The 14,490-nt window shown below is 51.0% G+C and overlaps 1 long non-coding RNA gene across 1 annotated transcript; it reads left to right on the top strand.

Moving 5' to 3' along the window:
* Nucleotides 1–541: 541 nt before the first annotated feature.
* Nucleotides 542–5,088, top strand: LOC106985535 (uncharacterized). The gene is made up of 3 exons (XR_001431921.3): nucleotides 542–822; nucleotides 1,807–1,953; nucleotides 4,983–5,088. It is a non-coding gene; the product is annotated as an uncharacterized LOC106985535 (long non-coding RNA).
* Nucleotides 5,089–14,490: the final 9,402 nt, after the last annotated feature.

The raw sequence follows: 14,490 nt of genomic DNA, 5'->3' as shown, positions 1-14,490 counted from the left end.
CCTAAAGGAGAGCTTTCTCGAGGAATTTAGAAGGTGATTCTTTATTAGTCAAAGAATTCTCATGAGGTACTTGCATTCGCTGGTCCCAAGTGTGTCTTAGTAACAGCTACCCAATCTTGCGACCAGGGTCATAACATTCCTCCATGAGTAGGTAATTCGCATGCGAGGGTAAACGGCCCTTCTGCTCCACAGCCACGAAGGTAAAACCCAGAAGAGCAGGGGGGCGCGCAGAGCCGCGCCTCCCCGTGTCCAGGAGTGGGGGTGGGCACCCTCTCCGTGAGGAGTTTGGTGGGGACCGAACTGTGCCCACAAGGGAGCAGTGACGTTCAAGCCAGGGGCGGAGTGGAGGGAGGAGCATTGCTCGGGGCAGGGGCTGCTGCTCCGGAAGGAATGGCAGGATGTGTGGCACCCCCGGCCCCGCGGGGGGCTGCCGGCTCCCACCTCCTCCCTGGGCTCTCCCCGCACCTCCGAGCGAGCGGATGCGTCACCCTGACGCGGCAGGGAGGGCCGTGGCCAGGGGGCTTCTTCAGCGCCTGGCGGGCCGGGGCCTGTGGGGTCCACCTGGCAGCGACGGTCCCCCGGTTGCCACACAGTGAGGCCGGCCCGGGTGCCGACAGGGAAGCAGGCCGTGCTGGGAATCGTCACAAACGACCTGAGCGATTCACGGATCCCCTTCTGCGGGCTTGGCCCTTGCGCTTTGCCCCGGAAGGAGCACCTCCCCTGAGATCTCTGCGCGCTCACGGGGCCACTTCAGCGCCTCTGGGCCCTCGTGTGCCGTGCGCTCCCGACGAACGGCAGGGACGGGGACAGGCCGACTCCCAGGTCTCTGACTTCCGTGTCAGAGTGAAAAAGGGTGCCATGCCTCAAAATGGAGCCCACAGGAGGAGGCCGGGCTAGAGGAGGGCGTGAGGAGAGCGGAGGGGGGCGTGAGGGGACCTGAGGGGGGCGTGGGGGGACCTGAGGGGGGCACGAGGGGACCTGAGGGGGGCGTGAGGAGAGCTGAGGGACATGAGGAGAAGAGCCTCAGACTCTTCTCCTCGGTTGCCCAAACTGGCTATGACATCCTGACCTCTCTTTTTAATGTTTATTTATTCTTAGAGAGAGAGAGAGAGACAGAGCATGAGCCGGGGAGGGGCAGAGAGAGAGGGAGACACAGAATCCGAAGCAGGCTCCAGGCTCTGAGCTGTCAGCACAGAGCCAGATGCGGGGCTCAAACTCACGGACCTTGAGATCATGACCTGAGCCAAAGTCGGCCATTTAACCGACTGAGCCACCCAGGCACCCCTGACCTCTCCTTTTAAAAGCAAGTGAAGATTTATTAGCTTATGTAAGAAATGAGGAGCCCTGTCAGGAACATGATCTGTGTGGGCTTCAGCTTGGGGTTGTTCTCAGTGGCCCAACAGACCCCTTTGTAGGCTCGTTTCCGGGGGCTGGTGGCAGCCCCCGCCCCGCACGTGCCCTCCCCCTGACACTATGAAACAAAGCAAAGCCAAGACTGGCCACGTGTGGATTTCCACTTCCAACCCTGTTATTCCGAAGAGGTCTTTGTGTCATACAGCTTTACAGTTTCTGTGAGGAATGGGGTTTGAAATCCACTCTTGGCTAAAACTCTGGATAGCACGTGAAAGGGAAAAGAGTCAATGCTTGGCTGCAGTTGAGATTCAGGAAGGTCCCAAGTAGGAAACAGGTGGAGGCAATGGGGCAAGGACCGGGAGACACCAGATGGACAGAAGGGAGCACCCAGGATGCTCGGGGTTCGTGCTGGTTTTCATGCTCGTGGCTGAAACAGGTGCTTCTGATTTCCAGGGCCTGTGTCCTCAGTGGGACAAAAGATACGTATACTAAGGCTGACATGGGTCGAACAAGGAGAAACCCAACTTCCTTTGATCCACAGGACGCTCACCGCTGGACCTCTGCCTGCAGGCTCTCGTGGGACGCATGCAGTCATTAGAGGTAATTTAGGGTTCCAGTTTACTGCTCACTTTCCTAAGTTTACGTGTGGGAGAATGTTCTGCAAACGCAATGTCCGTCGTTTCCTTACATTTGCTACAACCGCTCTGCTCTCAGAAATCACTAGTGAACTTGCTGGGGCTAAGTCGAGTGATCTTTCGGGCCTCCTCTCTGCTGGTGGCTCTGTGGCACTCAGTGTCCCCCATCTGTTGCTCCCCTCTCACTGGCCCGGAAGCCAGCAGTCTGAAATCAGGCTGGGGGTGGGCGCCCCCTCCCTCCGAGGGCTCTGGGTGGGGGGGAAGATCCCTCCTTTCCTCTCCCAGCTTCTGGTGGCTCCAGGGGTCCATTGGCTTGCGGCCACATCTCTCTCCCTTTTTCACATCGTCTTTCCCACGTGTCCCTTGATCTCTTGTACCTCTCTTCAAGGACACTTGTGATGGCATTTAGGGCCCACCCGAATAATCTGGGGTCATCTCCTCCTCTCATGATACCGAGTTTAATCACATCTGCAAAGACCCACTTCCCAATAAGGTCACATCCACAGGCTCTGGGGATTAAAACTTGCTAGCTCTGGGTGGCCATCATTCAGCTCACTACCGTGCCCCACGGTGGATGAGAAAAAATATTGCCTATGTCTTTCTTGCAATATTTTCCTGTCTGTGTTACACCAGAGAGAAATCTCCCAGATGAAACGTGCCTGCTTTGTTGTTGTGTAGGAATATGAAGCCGGTAATTAAAATTTGTAAGCCTTTCGAAATACCTCTGATGGTCATAAGGATGTCCGCAAATGACATCTTTCTTCGTGAGAGTCACCACAACAGGAGGCAGAAATGAAAGGGGAGACTGGAAAGTGTGTTTCGGGATGGGAGGTATGGGAAGGCGTGATACGTTGAGCCAGACAAATTATTTCAGACTAGCATCTAAACTATAGAATATTCTCTTTGGGATCCTGGAACTGACGGGAAGGGGAGGGCAGGCCCAGGTTTAATCTGAGCAGAAAGGGCAAGAGGTGCTTTGAGGGATGGAGGGTAGAGGCTGGCCTCAGGGAGGGACCTGGGAGTAGTCAGGATTCAGGTAGGACAGAGTGGCTTCCAGGGTTTGGAGGAATATTCCTGTCCCTGTCCTGAATCTCACGGGCATCTGGCCTAGTATCTAGGAGCTATAGCTGGCCTCCCCTGAGTGAGCGCCTGGAGTGGAGAAAAGACCCCAGTTCCTCTTTGATGGTCCCCTACCTTCTCCCAGAGCATCCTGAGAAGACAGACAGATTGTGCTCCCAGGCTCAGCCAAGCGGTGCTATGCTGAGTTGTCCCAAACAGAGGAGAGAAGACAGTGCCGCTATTCGAATACCGCTGCTTAGAGACTGGGGTCCTGACTGGGCTTCACACTCACGGTGGGTCCCTCAGTCCAGAGTCCTCAGCTCCCTGAAACCTGGTGGTAAGACTTGGGCAGGAGAAGGGAAGACCGCTCAGGCTCTGAGCCTGTCATAATCCCAGCTCTGCTTCCTGGAAGAGTCCGTCTGAAGGACCACCAGTCGTCTTGGCTAAAATCAGTCATCTTGGCTAAAACCAGTCGTCTTGGCTAAAACCAGTCGTCTCGGCTAAAACTAGTCGTCTCGGCTAGCAATAAAATGGCCCTTGTTTCCATCTTCCTTTATTCCCTGTTGTGGGTCTCCGTCTGGGATCTCACCAGAAGGGGGGATTACTGGCGGGCCGAAGTTGGATCCCCCGGGGCTCCTGCTCGGATGCCAGGCATCATCAACATCTCGGATCGTATCGAGTCTCATCCTTCCCACCAGCTGCCCACCCCACCTGCTGGTCCACGATGCCTCACGCTGTCCTTTACTTACAAAGGGAAGAGGACAGATGTAGGAATCAAGAGACATCATCGGTCCCAGACCTGGCTCTTGCCACCTTCTTGCTTATTATCCTGAGCAAGTCGCCTCTCTGTTATGGACTGAGTGTTGGTAACACTCCCACATCCATAGGCTGAAGCCCTGGCTGCCCTGTGGGGGTGGTGGGAGGTGCTGCCTTTTGGAGGTGATCGGCTTGATGTGGGGTCAGAGGTAAACAAATCTGCTTAACGATCATGAATCCAGCATTTCCCAAACTTACGTCCGCAAGGACCGGTGGGTAATGGCTGGCTTATCTCCGCTCCCGTTGTGACCGCCAGTGGACAGGTGAGAAAGCAGGATTCTGGCTGCAGAGGTAGGAAGAGTGGGAAGGGGGGAAAGAAGAACCGGGTCAGAAAAAAAAGGCAGATGTTTTCCACTGCTTTGCCCCATTTTCTCCCAACAAGTCCAGACCCACTGGAAGTTGCACCTGGAGGTATCTGGAACCCCGCTTGACATGATTTATAAGATAGGGTTTTGTTTTGAACGCCGCTGACTTCATATAATGGCATTATTTCCTCAAGGGATTAGTTAATGGAGGGAACACTGCCCTCAGCAAAACAGCATTAATGCAGAGCTCTCAATTTAAAATAGTACCAAGTAGGCAGGCTAGAACCCTGAGGATTAAACTCGAAATGTTATGGTCCAAAAATAAAGGATTAAAAATGAGTACTTCATTAAAATGGGGAGAGATCCAGTGTTTGAAGGTTTACATAAAGCAGGATGGGGAAAGGGGTCCGGCCAAGGTGGGTTGGTTGCTCAGGAGGCTCAAAGATTCCAACACGGAAGGGCAAAATCCGGGGGTGGGGGTGCACACAGCTCCCCCTGCCCTTTGTAGCAGGTGAAGATATTCAGGCTTAAGGGATAAGTAGTAATATACTCTGGCCCATCCGCAAGCTGATGATAAAACTGAGAGTGGGTCCTCTCTGTGCTTCTGGAGCCTGGGTTCAGTAGGAAGGAGAAAACTCGGGATTTAAATCCATGTCAGGAAGAAGGGAAGGAAGGAGGGAAGGAGAGAGGGAAGGTGGGGGAAAGGCAGGCAGATAGGCATAGTTTGCTAGTCTGAGGCAGTGGGAATCAATTGTCTAGCTTTTGGAGACACGGAGAGGATTGTTTGTCTACTCAGCACCCTCCTCTTCTCCAGGGAACAGTCCTTGGCATCACTGTGGCTCTACGAGACCAGCCATTTTTAAAGGAACCAGGCTGCGGCCCTCACTCGGTCTGAGCCAAGGTAAGTGCTGACTCGAGATATGTCAGCAAGTCCCTTTGCTAGGGATGTGAGACTTTGAACCCCAAGAGAACCTGACGTCAGTCTCCCTGTGGGGTTCAGGCTACAGATTAAACCCAGAGACTGTTGTGGCCATGTTTCCTGCACCGTGGACAGAACTGGTCTGCAGAGAGAGAGAGACAGACAGAGAGAGAACAGACAATATCACAGGGACAAGGATGGGACATTAGCCCTGATGGGGTTTTTAAGTTCTTGGTCATAATGTTTCCCATGGTTCTACAAACCAACAAATTTCTCATTTTGCCTAAGCTTGGATTGCCTAATGGGTAGCCAGGAGCCAGGAGGGATGCACATTCCCTAGGCTGCTTCAAGGTTAAATGATGCCCATGAAGAGATCAGCATAGCAAGTGCTCTGTAACTGGTAGTGGCATCATTATTCTTTCTCTACCACTGTTGGGATCTCTGAGGGGGCTGAGAGCTTTCAAATGGCTGCTTTAGAGCCACGCTTGGAAAGGACCCGGCAATTGGCCTTCCGATATTATTCCTGAAACTTGCTTTTCTCTACCCTGAGGAGTCTGCGTTGTTGGTTAGAACTTGTGGCCTCTGAATTTTCTTGCGCCATTTACTTAACTGATAACCATCAGCCGGTCATTTAAACTCCCAGAACCTCACTTTCCTTGTTGGTGAAATGGGATAATCCATAGGGGTGTTATTAGGAATAAAGGAGATAATACGTCCAAAGTCTTAACCGAGGCTTGCCTGGCACAAAACAGACTTTCAAAATTGTTAGTTATTTTTTTTTACCAACAGCGTCCCTTTCCTCTCCATGGTCCCACCCCACCTGGGGGCAGGAGGTGTCGGGGACACCTGGGTCGTGACGGAGCTGCAGCCCATCGGCTCTGTGCTGTCTGCACTCAGTGAAATCGAGGCTTCCGAGGAAGAAAAACCTCGAATCTGACCCGTGGGCTTCACTTCAAGCTCTAATTGTTTTGGGAGGAAGCCCACATTGGCAGACATCATTTCTTGTTTTGTTCTTCTTGGGCCCCGTCGGGCAAAGCTTACTCTGAGTCAGTCAACTGGATTAACTGGGGAAGAAGAATTTGCCAAAAAAAGAGCACCCTGGTCTCTTCAGAGCCCAGACACGGAAACTGCCATGTGATCAGTGCTCCTTCTGGGCGGCTTCGCTTCCTTCTTTTTCCTGTGCAGGACAATTTAAATTCAACAAATCCGAGCCGATAATAGGCAAGTCTGGCTTCTCCCCGACATGCAGGCGACCTGGTGGCACCGGAGGGTCTGGTAGATGCCGGGCCACCCCAGCTCAGGCGTTCTCCGGGAAGGCAGGTTCCGCTCCAGCGGCAGCGTGCAGGAGAAGGACCAGATGAGCGTGCGGATTCCTCAGGCACCTGCTGCCTCCCGCTTAACCGGAAGCCCCCCCTTCGGCACGGTGGTCCTTCCCATCACAGCACCGCTTCCATTAGCAAAAACGTGCGCGTGCTCTACCCTTCGATTTGACCCTCTATCACCAGCTCTTCTCCCTCCTGCTGAATTTGAAACACCTTGGAAAGCCTGCTACTTCCGCCCCTCAAAATCCTTCCTTCCGTGGTCAAGTCCTTGCCACGGTCACCTCCCCCCAGACTCTGTGCCAGCACATGGAGCTTCTCACAGTCCCAGAACTCCTCCACCTTTCTCTCTTGCCCTGGGGCCTTGCCTCATGCTCCTCCCTCCCTCCCTCCACCCTGCCTTTCACTTTTAATTGCGGTAAGACACGCATAACACACAATTGACCATCTTAGCCTTCGTTAACTGCAGGACAGTTGGGTGGCGTTAAGCCCGTTCACCACCACCCATGACTGGAGCTCTTGCATCTCGTAAAATGGAACCTCGATCCCCATTAGACAACAGCTCTGTACTCCCCTCTTCCCCCCAGCCCCTGCACCCACCGTCCTACTCTCTGTCCCTATGAATCTGACTCCTCTCAGTCCCTCATGTAAGGGCAGTCGTACAGTCTTCGTCCTCCTGGGTCTGGCTGATTTCACTCAGCTGAATGTCTTCAAGGTGCATCTGTGCTGTAGCAGCAATTCCTTTTCTAAAAGTTCTCTTTCAATTGGCTGAGTTCTATTCAACTTTCAGGCCGGGGTGTGAATGCCTTTCCTCCAGGAAGCCCTCCCCTCCGTGGGCCCCCCACACTGATGTTCCCACAATGCTTTGCACCCCTGCTGTCAAGGGGCAGCTGAGTGGTGAAGGGTGGGGGAGCCTGGAGACTACCCGCTGCTTCCCTGAGTGTGGACTCCTTCGGGTCACAGACTCCCTCCTACTCCCACCGTGCCCCGCACAGAGCGGTGCTCAACGAATAGTGCAGCATGAATGCTGAACAAACTCCTTGGAAGTACTCACTGACGACTTTCAGCAAAAATCTCGAGACCAAGCCTGAATGTTCTTGATCTACCAGGGACAGGAGGTACACTCACCTACCCTCTGCTGGAGCATGGTTGTCTCTGTGGGGCTATTCTCTGTCTCTCTACTGGATTCCGTGGCCTCGGGCAGCACCCCCTCCACGTCTCTGAGAGCCCAAAGGTACCCTTTCCCTCTCTCCGCTCCATGCACAGCCACTGGGTCATCCACTCGCCTTCCTGGTACCGTGTCTCTGGAGATGATTTCCCAGTCTGCCTCTCCCAGCCTCACTTCGCCCTACACAGCCTGGGAGCCATCTACTCTTGGCCACTTGGCCACCCCTCTCCGTGTAAGTGAACTCCAGCCAGCGTGTGTTTCAGCAAGTTAACACTAGCACCGTCACTCGGGCCCGCATTCGGGGGAGGACGCTTGATTCCACGATAATCTGCCCCCAGCCAACAGCTTCTACGTAGCGTCTGGAGCATTTTACAATTACGCTTTCCTTTCTGTGCTCAGACCCGAGCCCTTCTCTGCGGCATGGCCTTTCACAGAGCAGTGGTACCACGCGCCTGCCTCACCACCGAACGGTGGTCTGACTTTGGGCAAACTCGAAGCTTCGGTTTCCTTATCCATAAGTGTGGATAACACATCGCACCTCTCCAGGATGTTGTGAGGACCAAACAAAATAATTTTGTGATTCCCACCTGACTGTCAGAGGTGGCCCCGGACAGAAGACCCTCAACATTTTTTGGCGTTGAGTAAGGCGTGTGCTATTGGAGAAGGCCCCACTCAGAGAATGTAGGTGAGGTAGCACCAACGCGGGTAGTGCAGTGACAGGATCTTCTCCCTCCTCCTTGTTGCTCATGGTCTCTGCTTCTTGTCCTCAGTGCTACAGCCAAGCCGTCCAGGGAAAGCGTCAGTGTGATTTGTAGGGGAATCCTTGCCGCTCCAAGGCTCACATATAACAGACGCCCTCCTGACGGAACTCGTGGATTGACTGACTGACTCTGTAAACACCTGCCAGATGCCCGCAGCCTCCCAACGATCACATCTGGCAGATGGCACGTCTGCTCCCAATGGTCGAGGGTTGAGTTGTACACTTAACAAGGACCTGCTGTGTGTGTTCCCAGACCTGTTTATGCCAGTGGGACATTTTACTGCAATTATATATTTACTTAAATGAGATGAAAATGTGCCCAAAACCTTGTAAGAACTGAGATGAATTCTTTGGAAAGACTAGAGGAAGGGTGATATTGAATTGAGGATAGATGGGACAACTTTTAAAGCTTGGCGGGAAATTCTAAAAAATCTAGGAGTCTGCTGTGCTCATATTGTTTTGCAAACACCTTCAAGTTCTTGCTGTACTTAAAAAAAGCAAAAAAAGGGGCGCCTGGGTGGCTCAGACTGTTGTGCGACTGACTCCACTCAGGTCATGGTCTCACAGATTGTGAGTTCGAGCTCCATGTCAGGCTCTGTGCTGACAGCTCAGAGCCCGGAGCCTGCTTCGGATTCTGTGCCTCCCTCTGTCTCTGCCGCTCTCCCGCTCATGTTCTGTCTCTCTCCTTCAAAAATAAACATTAAAAAAAAAAAAAAAAAGCAAAACCTGAAAGTCATATGTAACGGATTTAAGGAAGACTGTGCTGAACTCATCTCTTAGTTGAAGAAAAAGCCTTGGCCCAACATCCAAAGATTGGGGAATGGGTGTACATTTCACTGTTGCAAGTTGAAATAAAACATTTACTGTACGTACGTCGGTTCCCTGCCTTAGAAAACATACGTTTTTCAGTAGCCCAACAACCATAGGTGTTGATCCAGTTGGATGAGAGTATTTCCACTGGTTCCCTTCCTGGTTGGGACCTGCGAGGCAGCCCTGCTCTGGCCTCTTTTCTTCACTGTTCACAGCTCCCCCTTTGCATTCCATTCTTGAGGCCAGTCAGCAGAAAGAGGTAGAGAATCAGCTCTGTGTCCAGAGCCAGCTTCCATGCCAGCCCACTCGGAGTGGACGGAACGAGTGTCGGTGGCATCTTACTGCTGGCGTATGCTGTTTGGAAGCCTTGCCCCGCCCCACACCCATAACAGTCTCCGGTGATGGACTGCAAGGTGTCCCTCAAAGCTCAGATGTTGGAGCCCTAATCCCCAGTGTGATGGTATTTGGACACGGGGTCTTTGGGAGGTAATTAGGGTTGATGAGGTCATAGGATCGGTGCCTTCACAAGAAGAGGAAGAGACATTGTTCGTGTTTCACCCCATGAGGACACGGTGAGAAGGTGGCAACTGAAAGCCAGGAAGAAGGCCCTCACCTGGAACAGGATTGTCCAGAACCTTGATCTCAGACTTCCACCCTCCAGAGCTATGTGAATGAATGCCTGTGGCTTAAGCCACTCAGTCTGATATTTTGTGACAGCAGCCTGAGCAGACTAATGCTCCCAGGAGGGGAAACTAAAACCCAAGCAGGTTCTGCGAAGGTGAATAAAGAATGACACCGATTCTGCTGCTCAAACCCCACGTGTCTGAGGACAGAGGATCCCCTCCCTTTCCCTCTCCGGACCTACACACTGTCACGCTCACCAGCTCGTTGGATTGCAGACCCACATGGGAGATCTCCATGTGTATAACAGGAAGTTTAAGTGACTTGCCTGAGGTCACACTGTTTTCAAAGACAGACCTGTAACTCTAATCCTAGTCCGTGTCATTTTCTAACTGGCCAAAAATTCTCCCAAAGCCAACTTTAGATTCGTGGTTAAATGATGCCCATGATGGATGGTGTTTCTGTGTGTGATGCTCTCCAATTTTGATAGCATCTGAGACATGTTCCTATGTGACCCCCTGAAACAGAGATTGCTAGCTGTCTACCAAAAATCCTTTGTTCCTTTCCTCCTTGGTTACAGAACTCTGAACTCCTCTTGCAGCTAGGTGTGGCCCACGTGACTGCGTTCTGGCCAACAGGATGTAAGCAGCAGTGTATGGGACCTCCTAGAAAAGTCCATAAAGGTTGCTGATCTGGCTGGGAGGTGCCTCCCCTTTGTCTTGGACCTCTGTTCGCCATGCCTCTGTTTCTTCACACTGTCTGAAAGGTGGGAGGCCCTGGCAGCTATAAGGTGATAGGGAAGACAGAAACCGGAGCTAAGATAGTGGGTAGAAGTATGCAGAAGGGGTCTGGGCTCCTGATGACCTAGAGCCACTGCACCAAGGAACTGGGCATGTCGGGATGGTGTCGTCACTCACACAGCCCCACGGCCTAGATCTAAATCATGCAGGCAGGATGTTAAACTGGTGAGATTTGAATGGTGACCTCATTATACTCACAGGCTGCGGGGCTTAGGGACAAGTGACTCATGCTGATGGCAGAGTAGCCCAGGATGCCTCAGCCAGGAAAGGCTGCCTTACTTCAAGGGGGCCCTCGCTTTGACCTGGCTGTTCCTGTTCGGCTCACCTGCCATTGCAAAATGCATACCATTGATTTATGTCTTGTTTCAGTTCAACTTCAAGGATGGAGTCTTCTGGAGAGCAAGGGTTAGGCGTTTTTTTCAGGCTGGAAGAAGGAACACTTGTGGGAATGGGAACCCAGGATCATAATGGTGACAGGGAACAGAGACAGCTTGTCAGTTACGTGCATTTTTCTGTGTTGGAACAAGACACAGGCTGGCTGAATCCGTTAGAAAACAAGAGCATTTTCCCCCGAGCTTTTACTCAAATTTGAAACCACCAACTCCTATGTGATATTTTCCAGGTGAATGATTTTCTGCATTCCATCAACTTACTTCACTTGTGGTTGTGTTTGATCTGCTGGTATTCGGGAAGAATCACTACTGACACCCAGAATCCAATCAACACGTTCGTTTTTGCAAAACAAGACATTCAGAGAAACGTAACGTTTTTAGAGCTGGAATAAAACGCACAGATCAGCTAATCCCGCCTCTCATTTCACAGATTAATGGAAGTGATTGCTGGAGGTCACGCAACGAATGAAGGTGAATTTAACAGCAGAACTCAGGCGACCCTACCTCATAAACACTTTATTCTGCAATTTCACAGTTTGGGGTCCCATCGAATGGTCCAAATACACTATATAAGGGCTCAGGTTCTTTCCTTTTGCCCCATTTCTCTGGGAAAGAATTTGCAGACTGTTTCCTGGGGGTACCAGCAGTCAAATTGGACAGAAAAATAAACACAGATGCACCTAATGGTCTACCAGGGAAGACCAAAATCCATCCTGGAACGGACTGCCCCACTCTCTTTCACCCTCAGAGAACCAACATCATGTCAATGATCTGTTTTGATTTCTGGAACCGAGCGGCTTCCTCCCCACCCCGCCTCTTCCTTTTCCTCCTTTTCTCCCTCTTCCTCCTGCCTTGCCCTCCCTCCGCTCCCTTCCTGTTCCTACATTACACTTGCAGTGGGATTTCTCTCTAAGACTGCCTTCCAGCCAAGCACTCGCCTGGCTTCTGAGCACATCAGCATTTTTCCCTTCCTCTCGCCTTCCTCTCTTCCCTCCTCCCTCTGGGCTTTTGTTTTCAAATGGCGGGCCCATCAAAATTAATGAACTCATTTATTTGCTCCGTATCAAACGCACACTGAAATTATTGTATTTCTAAATAGACCAATGGTGCTGGGTAGACACAGTCTGATCTCCTGAGGGCTACCACCGCACCTCTTTGTTACCTTGGGAATGCTTATGAGAACAGGATCGTGGAAATGTGAGAGGCCTCTGACAAGACAGAAGGTTTTCTTGATCTATGCCTGCCCAGTCCCTTTATTTCCTATTTTGAACGTGTTTGGGGCTCTACACAAAAGTCAGCGACGAGGTCATACCGTGTGATCAGTATTCCAGGAGGCTGCCAAGGAAAAACCCGAGACACATTATTTTGCTGGCAGAGCAGGTGTTCTGCTTTGAGTTGTAACATAACCAGTGAGCAATAGCTCATGAAATGACCTTCTTTTCAATTTATTAAAGGGCAAGCATTTCTTGGAAATCCATATATTTTCACTAAGCTCTAAATCAAGACTGCATCTACCAGGGCCCTCTTAAAATCTCTTTCTCCAGTTTTGACTTTCATAGACTGGGGCACTAACCCATTCATTTCTTCCTTTCACTTGGAAGCCAAGCTGCTGTGTGTATTTCTTAATAGAGAGTGTGTGCCGTGGGCTGAATTTGCAGTGTCTGTCCTTCTCAGATGTGACAGCTGGGCTGAGCATGATCCTGGGTCTCCTTACATTCCAAGGCCATGAATAATTGCCTTTTTATCAGTCAAAGGAGGACAAAGTCAAGCGACGCTAGGGGGATGAGCTTCAATCATTCCCACAGATGCACCCACAACCACCCCCTCCCCCACCCTACCTGGTCGGAAGCACCATCTCGGGACACACTTTAAATCTCTATGTTTACTTGTTCTCTGGGTCATCCCCTGACTCTTTCAGTCTGCAGTTTGTATTCCATGCTGATCTGCCTGGAAGCCACAAAATCCGAAAATGCAGGTGAATTGGATGGACCAGGACCAACCTTAGCCTTTTCCTCCACCACATTGTCTCGCTCCTCCTTTCCTTTGTGCACAGCAGCAACATCCCCTTCCACCACTGGGGGAGCAGGCATGCTCTGGGGATCTGTCAAAATTTCATAGGGCACTCTAGGGTGGCTCCCGGAGGCAGGAATGAAAATATCCCAGGGGCTATGCTGCCCAAAGGTTCCTGGAGGAATAGAGACAAATAAGCATAGTACAGAAGCTAACCTATCTTCTAATCAGAGCAAAGCTTACTGCTAAGGTTGTTAGGTCAACCTAATCAAATTTAGTTCTGCTTCTGTGGTTCCGTAAGAAACAACTCCAGGGCAGTTGGCTCTGGAGACTTGAGCCTGGAATGCCTCCTACAGAATGCATCACACGGGTGCATAAGTTACTCAGTACTAAACTAAGGATGGACAGGATAAATTCTAGTTTTAGCACTTGCTTCAAGGAATATCAGCTAGGGAGACAAGCTGACCTGCTGAAATAGGTATAGAGTCTCTCTACATAGTGAGTCAGGTGAATCTCATTACTTTAGCCCACTCAGGCTAGGCCCTTCCCTGTGTTCTGAATTGTTCCAACCAAGATATGACCCTATGATAACACATTTCCTTACCAAACTCACTGCATTGAGTCTAGGTGAGCTCTCTAAGTTGAAATGTCTTTAATTTTGCCAATTTTTGTGAACGTAGGCTGACGTTAAGGTATAGACTGAATTTTGTTTCCTGCAAAACTCACATGTTAAAGCCCCACCCCCAGTGTAACTATATTTGGAGATAAAGCCTGTATGGAAGCAGTTAAGGTTAAAACGAGCTCATGAGGGTTGGACCCTGATCTGACAGCGATCTGATAAGAAGAGACACCAGAGCCATCCCTCTGCCACGCAAGGATACAATAAGATGGCCCTCTGTAAGCCAGGAAGAGAGTTCTCTCCAGAACCCGACCATGTCAGCACCCTGATCTCAGACTTCCAGTTTCTACAACCATTCTGATGTAGGAAAAGAAATGCCTATTGTTTCAGTCACCCAGTCAACAGTATTTGTTAGGCAGCTTGAGCTGACTAATACACTTGGCCTTAGAGAATATATGTAGCCCTGAACTGAGACTGAGAAGGCAGCAAGGTGGGACATTCCATACCTAGGTACACCCCATCTCTGCTCCATAGGCACATGGTGCCGTCAAGGGAGGATGAGAGCAGAAACTGTTCTATCAGCTCTAAACTAATGAGATAAAAAGGGAGGAAAGATGCTCCAAAGCTGTTCCAGCATGAAAGGGACATTGAATCAATATGTCAGTGCTCCATTAATGATGGTTGGAATGTAGAAGGCAGGTCAATCTTCCGAATTATCCTTGGTACCATTCTCTCCCTACCTCCTACCACATCACACCCTCCAAGTTCTCCAGCGCCAGTCCCAAGATATCAAACAAGATACACCAAAAACCATCTTACAGATGATGGGTCTGGGGGAAAGATCAAGATATTGTAAAGAACAACCCCACCAGAGTTCAGGTTGTGCCCTTAGCACTGACTCCTT

This window comes from Acinonyx jubatus, chromosome A1, assembly GCF_027475565.1.
Source record: "Acinonyx jubatus isolate Ajub_Pintada_27869175 chromosome A1, VMU_Ajub_asm_v1.0, whole genome shotgun sequence".
Taxonomy (NCBI): Eukaryota; Metazoa; Chordata; class Mammalia; order Carnivora; family Felidae; genus Acinonyx; species Acinonyx jubatus.
Note: the sequence above shows the minus strand (reverse complement) of the source record. Positions and strands in the feature narration are given on the sequence as shown.